Here is a 12,381-nt window from a genome sequence, read left to right as displayed (position 1 = left end):
ACCCTCCAGGATGAATGAGACCACCAAAAGAGAATAAATATATATATATATATATATATATATATATATATATATATATATATATATGGAGAGAGAGAGAGAGAAACCAGAAGGAAATAAAGCTAAAGTGTTACCCGTTTATCTTGGGAGGGTAGAATGTATGGAGAATGTATGGACAATTGTTATTTTTCTTCTTCTCAGTTACAATTACTCTGTCCATGGTGAATTATGCTATATGCCAGGCAGATGGTAGTAAATGATGCTCAGGTCATGGATAAAAGCCCCAAGGGGCTTTGGAACCAGCTCTGAATTATTAACATCAAAGGAGGGAATAGTACTTAGTAAGGCAAGAATATTTGTTCTTGTTTCGTTTTTCTCCCAGCCAAATAATGACAAGTAAATCAAAAGTCTTGACTTCAGAATGAGTTATGTAAAGATTGGCTCTGGTGATAGTTGGAAATTGGCCAGGTTAGCAAAAACCACTTACTTAAATGCCAGGCTCAGCCAGGAGAAACTACAGCCCCAGGCAGAACCAGAAGTCCCTCCCCCTCGGCTGGCTGGCACTCTCTTTGTCTCAGATCCAGACCCAAGGACTACAGGACCTTCCCTAAACTCAGAGTCTAAGCCAGGCCTTCCCCAGTCTAGGGCAGAACAGGACTGACTCTACAATAGATGTCCCTGCTCCCTTGGTCTCAAGGAGAAAATGTGCCTCCCTGGAGACCAGATCACTCTGGTCTTTGCAGTTAGTGTGCCCAGGAATGTGGGGGAAGGAGGAGAAGAGTGCTCTAGACTAGGGGACAGCGCTTCCAAGGACCAGAAGAGCAAGGGAGCAGTCATGGCTTGTTGAGGAAATTGGAGGAGGGGATCATTGTGGCTATAGCAGAGTCAGGACAGAGAGGACGAAGGAAGAAGTTGCAGAGGGCCAACTGATTAGATCACAGCAACGGAGAGAGGAGCCTTTTTAAGAGGTGGAGCAAGTTAATCAGATTTTATCTTAAAGAGATTATGGTGGCTACAGTCTGGTGACTGTTTTGGGGGAGGGAGGGCAGGAAGCAGGGTATAGCTGATGTGCTCCAGGAGAGCGGACATGGGTCTGCTGAGTGTAAGGGACTGGCCAACCAGCAGTCAAATAAGCAGGTCTCACAGTGCCTAAAATGAGTCTCTGAGCTCCATCCCTCTTCCTTCTGGATCTTCTAGATTTTTCTCTGTACTTCTTTCTTTGGGTTATCATTAAATATAGTTCTATTTTCTCTTCACTATAATTTTTCCACTTGACACATTGGTTATCTGCAGATACCATCTCAATGATGGACTGATAGACTGAGTCAAGCAATATTACTAAGCCACTAGGTATTCTTGGAGTATAATCAGTGCTTAATAAATGTTGGCTAAATGACTTGTAAGCTCTTTTTACCCTCCATGATACTTCGTATGATATGGGTTCATAGTAAATTAAATATTGATTACTGGTGGTCTTGTCTTTAATCCTAATTTCTCTGCAAAGGGCTCACATTTTTTTGTAATAAAACAAAAAACAACAAAACAAAAAAAATTCATTGTTTCAAAAGCTTCAACCAGTTAAATGATTAAGAAATAATCTTTAGTCATCACGTAGGGATCACTCTGAAATAAGTAAATTGAAACTCTTCTGTCAGCCTTGCATTTTTACGTGAAGGCAGATGTAAGGTCACTCTGCATCCAGTTATGCCTGTTTTCCAAACTACAAAAAGATATCCTGCCACATGTTCTAAAAATGTCTGTTATCTGGTATGAAGCAAGAAGGAGGAATGGAGGAAAGAATTTTATGTGATTAAAGACTGGGAAACTTTCCAAACCACTTCAAGTAGCCATGTCCAGAAGATAGCCTACTTCGCTACAACAAGCAAGGAATAAAAACTTTTTAACAAGCATATGTTTCTGATATCTATATAGGAAGTGGCTGAATGAATGAAGGAATAATTCTACTGTATCTTTCCCAATAATTTAGGAAATTATGTATTTTAACCAAACTTAATACTCTATCCAAAGTAACCTAACTATGCCTTAAGGAAGATTTCAAATGGGGGTGGGGAATGATGGCTTTTTCAATAAATTATGTCAAGGTAATTCGAGAGCCACTGGAAGGGGAAAAAAATCTGGATTCATACCACACTTTTTACTCCAAAAAGGAATTCCAGCTCAAAGATTTACATGTAAAAGTTAGAACCATTGAAGCACTGGAGTACTAGAAGAAAAATGGGTAGGTGCTTTTATAATCTTTTCATGAGGACCGTCCATCCATTCATTCATTTAGCAAATATTTATTCAGTGCCTATTACAAGCCATTAGTTTTAGGGGCTGGAAATAAATACTTCAGTGAACAAAAACAAAAAAGTCTCTGCCTACCTAGACCTAACATTTTAGTGAGAGGGGATAGAAAATAAACCAAATAAATTATAAAGTATGGTTGAAGATGCAAAGTGCTATGAAAGAAATAGCATACTAAGGAGATAGGTCAGGAGTACAGGTTTGGAAGGGTGGAAAATTAAAAGTGTTGATCTGATTTGGCCTCACTAAGGTGACATTGAAGCAAAGAGAGTGGAGGGAGTAAGCCCTGTGGATACCTGGGGGAGGAGCATGCCAGAAAGACTGAAGTATATCTGCTGTCTGCCATGTTCTAAGAACAGCAAGAGGCCATACAGTATGGCTGAAACTGAGTGAGGGAACACCAGAGTAGCAAGAGACAAGGCTGTTAAGTAGCAGAGGAACCAGATCATGTAGGTCTTTGTATACCAACGTGGGGACGGTGGTTAGAGCGCAGGGAGCAGTGCTCATATCACCAAGGTTGCTGGTCCGATCCCCACATGGGCCACTGAGCTGTGCCCTCCACAACTAGATTGAAACAACAACATATATATATATATATATATATATATATATATATATATATATATATATATATATATATAAACTGTGCCTTTGTCGAGGAGGAAAAATGATTTTCCCCCTATTTTTCTAGGTTCTTGACTGCGACCCCACCCCCATAATATAACAGATTAACATGAGAAAAACAGAAGTTTAGTAAAGTGTTTACATGGGAGCCACCCAGGAAAACTGAGTAATTACCCGAAATGACTCAAGCCATCACCTTAAATACCATCTTCAACTAAAGACAAAAGAAGATGAGGGGTGGGAAGCCATTTGGGGCGGATATCAGGAAAATCACAGTAAACAAGGTCATTGTTATGCAGATCTAAGTCCTTGCCTTATCCTGTAATGACAGTTCCCAGAGGTTTGGTAATCCTCCACTTCTTGCTACTGAGAGGAAGTCACCCTTACAAATGGAGATTTCCTTGTAAATGTAAATGTCTCTAACAAAGGGTGACTTCTACATAGGTTTCAGAGATCTCCTGTGTCTGTTTCTTAAAAACAAATCAGCTCAAAATAATCCTTCTGCCCAAGAGGCATATTTTGGGGTGACAAATTCTGATCCCCTTCACCTTTTACTGTGATTGAAATCAGGAGCCATTGGAGGGCCACTGTGGGAAGAACATTTTAGATAATAGCAACAGTGTGTGCAAAGGCCCTGCCGAAGAAAAGAATTTGATGTATTTCAAGGATTTAAATGAAGCCACTATGGATGGAACATAGTGATATATCTAAGAGGAGTGAAATACCTATCTTACCTTATAACAGTTGGCTGCTGTGTCCAGGCAATTGGCAGCAAGGGTGAAAGCAGGGAGGCCAATCAGAAGATGATTGTAATAGTGCCTTGGATGGAAGGGATAGCAGTGGAGGTAGGTGGTGAGAAGAATCTGAGAACTCACCACCTACCAAAATATGGTGGATGTATTTTTTTAAGATTTTATTGGGGAATTGGGGGAGGGGAAAAGACAAGTTGTTGTCCTTTTGTTCTTCAGTCTAGTTGTGGAGGTATGGTGGATGTATTTTGAAGGTAGAATCCAAAGGACTTCCTCACACAGAATCCAGATGGCATGAATGAAAAAAAAGATTCATTTGACTATAAAAGCATTTATTCATTCTCATACTGCTTTGATAGCTTATTCTTTTCGAGTGGATCATTAAATATTAGAGTTTCTCCAGTCTTGTAGCTAGACACTCTTGTCTTTTCATTCTATCCTCACTCCTAGGTAAATCTCACCCATTTCCCCAGGGTGTCCACTAAAATAAATATCCTTATGACTTCTATGCCAAATCTTTCCCTTGAGCTCCTCAATGTGCATATCAAACTTCCTGTCTGATATTACCACTGGGCTGCCTCAAATTCATTAACTCATTCCCTTGCCAGATATTTATTGGGTACCTAGTATGTGTTAGTTACTATGGTGGGGACTGGTATACAGTGGCTGAATAAAGTGGACTTGGTCCCTGCCCTTGTGAAGCTGACATTCTAGTTGGGGAGCGGGGGCTGTGTGCGAAAATAAACAAGAAAACAAATTTTTAAAATGGTAGAAAGCACCATGAATTAAACAAGTTGCAGAAACAGAGAATAACAAAATGTATTTGTGTGCAAGTGGAGGAGACCTACTTACAATGGTTAAGGAAGAGCTCTCTGAGGAAGTGACATGAAAACTGAGAATTCAAGAATGAGAAGCAACCACCCATGGGAAATACTGTGGGAAGAACATTCTAGATAATAGCAACAGCATGTGCAAAGGCCCTGCCAAAGAAAAGAATTTGATGTATTTCAAGAACTTAGATGAAGCCACTGTGGATGGAACATAGTGATTTAGGGAAAATAATGACAAGTGATATAGTTGGAAGGTTAAGAAGCCATCAGATCATCCAGAACCTTGTAAGTCATGGCTAGGATTTTGGGGGTTTATGCTAAAAACAATGGGAAGCCACTGAAGGGCTTTAAGCCAGGAGAAAAACTGGAGCTAATTTGTATTTTTAGAAGATCACTCCGGCAGCTGTGTGGAGAATGAGTTACAAAGCAGCAAGCATGAAAGCTGGAAAACTACTCAAGAGTTAAAGGCAGTGTTCTGAGTGAGATATGATGTGGTTTGAACTAGGGTAGTTGTGGAGATGGAGAAAAGTGGATAGCTCAGAAAGATAGCTAGGAAGCTGAAACAATGCAGAATAGCTGCCTAAGAACTGGACCCTGGTGCTGGAATGCCTGATTTGAAACCCATCTCTGCCACTTCCTAGATGTGTGAATTTAAGAAAATCCATATTTTTTTCTGTGCCTCAGTGTCCTCATTTGTTAAATAAAGGTAATAATAGTGCTTATAGGAAGTGTCAGGATTGAATGAGCTAATATATACAACACAGCACATTTATAACATTTCCTTTAGATTAGTAAGCATTATATTAAGTCTTAACTATTAATATTGATGATGATTTGGCTATGGGGAGTGAGGGAGGAATCAACAGTGATGCCAGGTTTCTAGCATGAGCTGCTGGGTGTCTTTTTGAGACCCTAGGGAGGCAAAATCTCAGCCTTGGGCGAAACTGATAACTTACTTTTTCCATGTCTACTGGAAAAAGTCACACAATTGGGCAGATTGAGTGTATCATAAAATTCATGATCGCAGACCTCAAAAGAGACTTCAATATTGCCCATAGTTTGACTACATATCCTTTGGTCAGTTCACTTTCCTACCTTCTGCAATAGTTTTAGAAACATCTTCACTGTTCTCTAACTTCCAACCCCAGCACCACCTTCTTCCTACCCCCACACTTTCAATCCTTGACCCATCTCTTATTTCAGAGGGAAAATAGAGAACATAGGAACTCCCTAATCTTCTGGTTACCAAACACAACTATCTAGCCATTGCTGCACCCAGCTTATCTTCCTTTCCTCTTGCTTCACAGAATAGTGGTTCCCAAAACATAGTTAGTTGCCCAGAACAGCAGCATAGGCTCTAGCTAGGAACTTGGTAGAAATGGAAATTTACAAACCCCACCTCCAGACCTACAGAATCACAAACTCAGATGAAGGAAAGGGCAGCAATCTAGTTTAACAAGCTCTCCAGGGTATTCAGATACGCAATCAAGGTAAATGAGCATGATCTTCTTGTTGCCTTCTCTGCCCAGGGCAGTGTGTACAAGGCGGTCTTCTGCAGAATTGTTAGCGACTTGGGAAAACACAGGAACAACTTCAATGACTATCAATGGGGGAATGCCAAATAAATTATGATATAGCATGTAATATCTGTAATGTATCTGTTAAAGTAATGAAGTAGTTCATCCTGTACATCATGTAGTATAACATGCTATGTAGAATGAAGACATAGAGATGGCCAACACATGAACAAAAGGGTACCCAACATCATTAATCATCAGGGAAATGCAGATCAAAGCCACAATGAGCTCTCACCTCACACCTGTTGGAATGGCTATCATCAACAAGACAAGAAATAACAAGTGTTAGATAGGCTGTGGAGAAAAAGGAACCCTCATACACTGCTAGAGGGACTGTAAATTGGTGCAGCTACTGTGGAAAACCGTATGGAGGTTCCTCAAAAAATTAAAAATAGAAGTACCATATGACCCAGTAATTCTACTTCTGGGTATATAGCTAAAGAAAACAAAAACACTAACTTGAAAAGATATATGCACCCCTAGGTTCGTTGCAGCATTTTACCAATAATCAACATATAGAAGTAACCTCAGTGTTCATGGATGGATGAATGGATAAAGAAAATGTGATATATATATATATATATATATATATATATATATATATATATATATATATATTTCAGCCATAAAAAAGGAAATCTTGCCTTTTGGGACAACATGAATGGACCTTGAGGGCATTATGCTAAGTAAAATAAGTCAGACAGAGAAAGGCAAACACTGTATGATCTCACTTATATGTGGACTCTAAAAAAATACGACCCCCCAAAATAACCACTCCCCAAAACACAACAAAAAACTGAGCTCATGCATTATAGAGAACAGATGAATGGTTGCTAGAGGTGGGGGGGGGGTAGGTGAAATGGGTGAAAGGGGTTAAATAATATAAACTTCCACCTGTAAAATAAATAACTCATGGGGTTATAATACATAGAATGGTGACTGTAGTTAATAATAATGTAATGTATATTTGAAAGTTGCTAAGAGAGTAAATCTTAAGTTTTTATGACAAGAAATAAAATTATGTAAATATGTGTGGTGTGATGATGGATATTAATTAGGATTATTATGGTGATCATTTCACAATGATTCCTGTAATGCAGGGAATCCTGTAATATGAGGTCAGACAATTAAGTTAGCGAACTCTCCCTAGAAAAAGTGCTATATACCTCATTGCTGAAAATTACTGTGGTCACCTTCAAAGTACTCCCCTTAGGAAGCTATGCACTGATGCCAGAGCCTAGTCCACCCTTCAAAGCAATTTTGGAACTCTTTTTCTGGAATGCCATCAGAGCTGTCATCGTATTACTCTTGATGTCCTGAATGTCACCAAAATGTCTTCCTTTCGGGCCGGCTGAGTGGCTCAGTTGGTTAAGAGCATGAGCTCTGAGCAACAGGGTCGCTGATTCGATTCCCACATGCACCAGTGAACTGCGCCTGAGCTGAGCTGCTGCTGAGCTGCTGCTGAGCTGGTGAGAGCACGTACTCTTAGCAGCAAGGTTGCCAGTTCAACACCCATATGGGATGATGGGCTGTGCCCCCCTACACACAACTAAGATTGAACACGGCACCTTGAGCTGAGCAGCCACAAGCTGCCGATGCGTGGCTGGATGGCTCAGTGTGCAACAAGGTTGCCTGTTTGACTCCCGCATGGGACGGTGGACTACACCCCCCCCAACCCCTCTCGCAACTAGACTAAAAGTGGCAACTGGACTTAGAGCTGACCTTGCACCCTCCACAACTAAGATTGAAAGACAACAACTTGACTTGGAGTTGATGGGTCCTGGAAAAATACAATGTTCCCCTCCCCAATTCCCCAATAAAAAAATATCTAAAACAAAAATGTCTTCCTTTCAATATTTCCTTTCTCTTCAGATAAAGAAAGAAGTCACTGGGAGCCAGATCAGGTGAGTAGGGAAGGTATTCCAATACAGTGATTTGTTTACTGGCTAAAAACTCCCTCACAGACAGTGCCGTGTGAGCTGGTGCATTGTCGTGATGCAAGAGCCATGAATTGTTGTTGAAAAGTTCAGGTCGTCTAACTTTTACACACAGTCTTTTCAGCACTTCCAAATAGTAAATTTGGTTAACTGTTTGTCCAGTTGGTACGGATTCATAATGGATAATTCCTCTGATATCAGAAAAGTTTAGCAACATGGTTGCCAGTCCTCAGGGACTGCCCAGTGGTGCTAGGGGGCGCCAGCTCTGAGCAGCAGGACCCTGGTTCGGATCCCACATTACGGCCAGTGATGCTGCGCCCTCTACAGCTAAGATGGTGAACAACAGCTCGACCTGGAGCTGGGCTGCCGTGAGTCGCCGGCGATGGCGTAGGCTGCACTGGAGCTGCAGTGGGCTACCATAAGCTACTGTGAGCGGCTGGCAGCCAGCATGAGCTGCCAAGAGCCGCCATGAGCGGCCGTCCAATGGCCGGCGACCGATCTGCCTCACCCGGGAAGAGCGCAATGATAATACCAACGTTGGTCAGTGAAGTGACATCCTCCACAACCAGACTGAAGAACAAAAGGATAGCAACCTGTCTGTTCCCATTCCCCAATTCTCCAACAATGTTCCCGTCCCCCAATTCCCCAATAAAGTCTTTAAAAAAATAATTGTCAGACCTTATATGTATCCTTTCGATAACAACTTGATATTGGTACAGAAATATGATTCTCAGTCAGAAACTCTACAGTACCAAGGGAAAAATTAAAACTCTTCACTCTTACCATATCACAGAATATATAAATTACAAAAATAATTACTCAAAGGGAAAACTTACCCCTCAAAGTGTTAAAACTCTGAAATCAAGCTATTTGAATGGCTGCCTTACTAGGAGTAGGTGTGGATAGAAGATCCAGAGTTAACAATTGACGATTGGGAAGCCAACAACTCTGATACAGTGTGTAAGTGACAAATTAGAAGTATACATAAGGTACAGTGGGAGCACATACAAGGGGCACTTAAACCAACTGTGTGTGGGGGATGGCATACGTATGGAGTCAGGGTGGGGAGTGCTGTCAGGGAAGATCTACTGGGAAAAGTAGCATCCAAATTAGGAGTGAAAATACACAAGAAAGATTTCAGCCAGGCAAAAGGTGGGTGATGAGGAGACAGAGTCAGCATAGCATACTAGACCATGGAACAGCAACGATCAATTTGTTCAGAGGCTAGAGAGAATGGCCTCTTAGTGTAAATGTAAGTAGTTCACTGGAGCATGATCAGAAAGGGGAGTGATTGTGGGAGTGGAACTCCCATCCATCCCCACTTCTGCCCACTGAAGTTTGATGCTGGAGAGGTGTCTGTGTAGCTCTTTTTCAACTTTTCCTTTTGAGATAATTTTAGATTTACAGATGCATTTCAAAAATAGTACCGAGAAGTGTGGTATACCCTTCCTTGAGCCTCAGTTAACGTGAACATCTTATAAAACCATGGTATAATGATCAAACTAAGAAATCAATGATGGTACACTACTATTAACTAAATTATAGACTTTGTTTGGATTGTACCAGTTTTCCCACTAAAGTCCTTTTTCTGTGCCAGGATCCAATCCAGGACCTCACATTGCATTGAACTGTCCAGAAAAGGATTTTGAAGAGTGGGGTACAATTAGATTTGCACTATTTTTTTTTTTGACAGAAACGTATTTAGGGGGGATCTGAGAAGGAAAAAGTGAGTCAAGTCAGGAAACCCAAGGGATAAGCTAGTCTGGCCCTGTTGGCACGGTTTGAAAGGTATGATGTGGCCTCTGGAGCTGACACACTGGCCTACCAGGGCACATTAGTTCCCCTTTTTGATGTTCCAATATGCTGATTTAGAAACGTGGTTAAATAGAGCATGATTCTACTGCATCACAGTATTTCTTTGTTCCACTACTTAGTTTTGGTACGTACCCATAGAAGTGACCTGGAAAGAGGATGGGAACTGTGTCTTGGATATCTTTGACTCTAAATGTTTAGAAATGGTGGGGAGAAACAAACTATTAAAGACCTAGTAGTTACATTAGTCTGTTTTACAAATTTTCTTTTTCTTTTCCTATCTTTTTTTATTGGGGAGTTGGGGAAGGGTAACAGTGTTGGGGAATAGGGGAAGGGAAACAGACAAGTTGTTGTCCTTCAGTCTTAGTTGTGGAGGTACACATTTTCTTTAGTGTGCCCTAAAGCACCAACTTTTGTGAAGTGCCATTCCTTGTGTTTCTCTTGTTTTCACAAAATTGTTTTGAGTTATACTGCGTATCACAAATTTCACTCCATGCACCATTGTCAAAGATAGCTCCTAACTTGAGATTCATAAACTTCACTCAATCTTTTACTAGCTTGTTTCTGAAATATTCATTGTTGATGTAGCTGGAAATTTAACAGCTACATCATAAAACGAGTTTGTTTATTTTTTATTACCGAACACTTCTTTACATCCTTTTAATACCATTATATTTGAGAACTATATTAGACATCAGAGACCTACTTCCTAGTCTCGACTTGGTCATCTATTAGCTGTGTGACCTTGGACAAGGAAATTAACTTCTCCTGGCCTCTGTTACCTCACATAAAATAATTACTCTGCCTACCTAACATGCTCACTAGGAGGATCATGGGAAATAATGGATGAACAAGGACTTTGCAAACTCTACTTCTACATATAAAAGGGCTATTATCCTTGTTATCTACACCTATTCTCATCTTTCGATTGCACCCTCTTCTGATTTCTAAATGAGGTAAAAAATATAAAAATGCCTACAACAGTGTAAGTTATGTGGTATTCACTTGTGATCTTTTCATTTATTCTGAATTGTACTATGCTCTTACTAAGTGCCCAGATCTGTGCTAGGGATATGAAGATGAGGAAGAAATGGATCCTGTGCTCAAGAAGTTTACTTTTAGTAGAGGGAGAGAGACAAGTAAGAAAACAAAACAAAGTGTTCTTCACTTTTCCACCAAAATACCCCTGATAGCACAGGAGGGAGAACCCATGATTTCCTGGAGTTTGGAGCATAGCTTACATTAAGAAATTAATAACTTTTGCTGAACAACAGCTCAACCTGGAGCTAGGCTGCTGTGAGTCGCCAGCGATGGCGTAGGCTGCCCTGCTGCAGTGGGTTGCCATGGGCTACCGTGTATAGCCAGCAGCCAGCGTGAGCAGCCAGCAGCTGCTGTGAGCGGCTGTCCAGAGGCCGACAACTGATCTGCCTCGCCCAGGAAGAGCGCAATGATGGTGCCAACTTGGGCCAGTGAAGCAACGTCCTCCATAACTAGACTGAAGAACAAAAAGGACAGCAACTTGTCTGTTCCCCTTCCCTGATTCCCCAACGCTGTTCTCTCTCCCAATTCCCATCCCAAAAAAAACCTTTAAAAAAATTTAATATCTTTGAATTTTATCTTTCAAAACCTTTCAAAATTTGCATTCCACACCACATTATAGCCCCATTTGTTTTGTTGCTGTTTTTTTACACAGCAACCAACCAAGTGGGGTTTATTCTGAAAACACAAGGCTGATTCAATATTTGAAAATCAATGTAATGCACCATATGAATAGTCTTAAGAAGAAACACACAATCCTATTAATCGATGCCCCCAAAAATGGACAGAATTCAATATCCAGTCATGATAAAAGCTCTCAGGAAACTGGGTAGAAAAGGGAACTTAACCTGATAAAGGGCAGCTATACAAAGCCTATAGCTATTATCATACTTGTTGGCGAAAGACTGGATGCTTTCCCCCTAAGATGGAGAACAAGGTAAGGGTGTGCACTCTCACCACTTATATTCCACATCATATTGGAAATCCTAGCCAGTGCAACAAGGCAAGAAACAAAAGGCATACAAATTGGAAAAGAAGAACTGAAACTGTTCCTATTTGCATACAGCTTGAAAAGGTATACAGGGCTGGCCAGAGGTGGCAGGCAGGCCTAACTCTGAAAGGTCTTTAAATTGGTGAATGGGGGAAGGGAAGCCTTTGTTTTGGGCAAAGCCAGGCCTGCCTAGTGGATAATTTGCACAAGGCTTCCCGGGGGCTTCTGCATCTTGTAGCAGGTGGTGGGAAGTCAGAAGACAAACTCCTAGGGTTACCTAGATCTCTGGGCCCAGCAGTGGCTAGAGCTGGTGCCAATCACACACTGTTGACACCAGGAGGGCTGTGTCTTATTGCTGAGAATGGGGATGTAGCCTTTGGTAATGCTTCACTTCTTTTTTTTTTTTTTAAAGATTTTATTGGGGGAATTGGGGGAAGGGGAACAGACAAGTTGCTGTCGTTTTGTTCTTCAGTCTAGTTGTGGAGGACGTCGCTTCACTGGCCCATGTTGGTATTA

Source organism: Hipposideros armiger, unplaced genomic scaffold (genome assembly GCF_001890085.2).
Source record: "Hipposideros armiger isolate ML-2016 unplaced genomic scaffold, ASM189008v1 scaffold_505, whole genome shotgun sequence".
NCBI lineage: Eukaryota > Metazoa > Chordata > Mammalia > Chiroptera > Hipposideridae > Hipposideros > Hipposideros armiger.
This window is presented reverse-complemented; position numbering follows the sequence as displayed.